The sequence below is a fragment of the Panthera tigris genome, chromosome F3, assembly GCF_018350195.1.
Source record: "Panthera tigris isolate Pti1 chromosome F3, P.tigris_Pti1_mat1.1, whole genome shotgun sequence".
In the NCBI taxonomy this organism is placed as follows: Eukaryota; Metazoa; Chordata; class Mammalia; order Carnivora; family Felidae; genus Panthera; species Panthera tigris.
The window spans coordinates 52172034-52173882 of NC_056678.1; positions in this window are offsets into that span (position 1 = coordinate 52172034).

The following is a 1849-nucleotide window of genomic DNA, read 5'->3' on the forward strand; positions in this document are numbered from 1 at the left end:
TTAGGCAGAGACTTACTAAAGTAATTAAAATATCATTATATCTCCAGCTTTGGTTTTCTTTTTCAATATTACTTTGGCTATTCAGAGTCTTTTCTGGGCCCATACAAATTTTAGAATTATTTGTTCTAGCTCTGTGAAGAATGCTGGTGTTATTACACTGTTAGTGGAATGCAAACTGGTACAGCCACTCTGGAGAACAGTATGGAGTTTCCTTAAAAAATTAAACATAGAGGGGCGCCTGGGTAGCGCAGTCGGTTAAGCGTCCGACTTCAGCCAGGTCACAATCTCGCGGTCCGTGAGTTCGAGCCCCGCGTCAGGCTCTGGGCTGATGGCTCGGAGCCTGGAGCCTGTTTCCGATTCTGTGTCTCCCTCTCTCTCTGCCCCTCTCCCGTTCATGCTCTGTCTCTCTCTGTCCCAAAAAAAAAAAAAAAAAAAAAAAAATTAAACATAGAACTATCCTATGGCCCAGCAACCACACTAGTAGGTATTTATCCAAAGGATTAAAAAAAATGCTGATTCAAAAGGGTATATGCACCCCAATGTTTATAGCAGCACTATGAACAATAGTCAAATTATGGGAAAAGTCTAAATGTCCATCAACTGATGAATGAAGAAAGAAGATATGGGGTGTGTGTGTGTGTGTGTGTGTGTGTGTGTATGCACACATATATACATATATGTATATGTGTATGTGTGTATATGTGTGTATATACATATGTATATACACACAAATACACACACACATACACACACACACTATAGAACATCACTCAGCGATCAAAAAGAATGCAATCTTGCCATTTGCCATAACATGGATGGAGTTAGAATGTATTATGCTCAGCGAAATAAGTCAGAGAAAGACAAATATGATTTCACTCATAAGTGAAACTTAAACACAGCAGATGAACATAGGAGAAGGGAAGCAGAAATAAGATAAAAACAGAGAGGGAGGCAAACCATAAGAGACTTAAATACAGAGAACAAACAGGGTTGCTGGAGGGGTGTTGGGTGGCAGAGTGAGCTAAATGGGTGATGGGCATTAAGGAGGGCATTTGTTGGTGAGCACTGAGTGTTATATATAAGTAATGAATCACCAGATTCTACTCCTAAAACCATTATTATACTATATGTTAATTAACTTGGATTTAAACAAAATATAAATGAATAAAATATTAATTAATTACTTAATTAAATGTAAATACTGTTATAAAAGAAAAATAAAAACTGATCAACTATAATGAAATTTTAAATAAATTCATTTGGAGATTTAATTGGTAGAATTTTTAATAACAGTGACATTCTGCAAATTGATCCTTAGTAAACTGAGAGTTTTCAGTTGAAATGGATATGGACAGAATTCCAGTAGCTGACTTTCTAGAGAAAGAAAGCACCTAGGAGGCAACTTTTTTTTACCTAAGACAGACATAATGCTTTTATTCCTAAAATACCTATCTGTTCTATTCAACATGAGTATACTGCTATGTGTTTAAGATGTAGATTAGAATAATAATTTATACAGTAATATATAACTCAGTAGTAAGTTAATTAACAAAAATCAATGATGGTATAATCCAAAAGGTCCAGGGAAGGGGCACTTGCCATTACAGAAAATAATTTACTATAGAGTAGAAAATACCTAACAAAATTAGTTATATAGGTGTGTCAAAAAATATTTTTTGTTCCTACTTATAAAATATCCTACAATGTGGTATTATTATTCTGTTTGTGTTTTTATTTTTTTGGTTTGTTTTTATATGTTTATTTTTGAGAGAGAGAGAGAGAGAGAGAATACAAGCAGGGGAGGAACAGAGAGAGAGGGAGACAGAGGATCCGAAGCAGGCTCAGTATT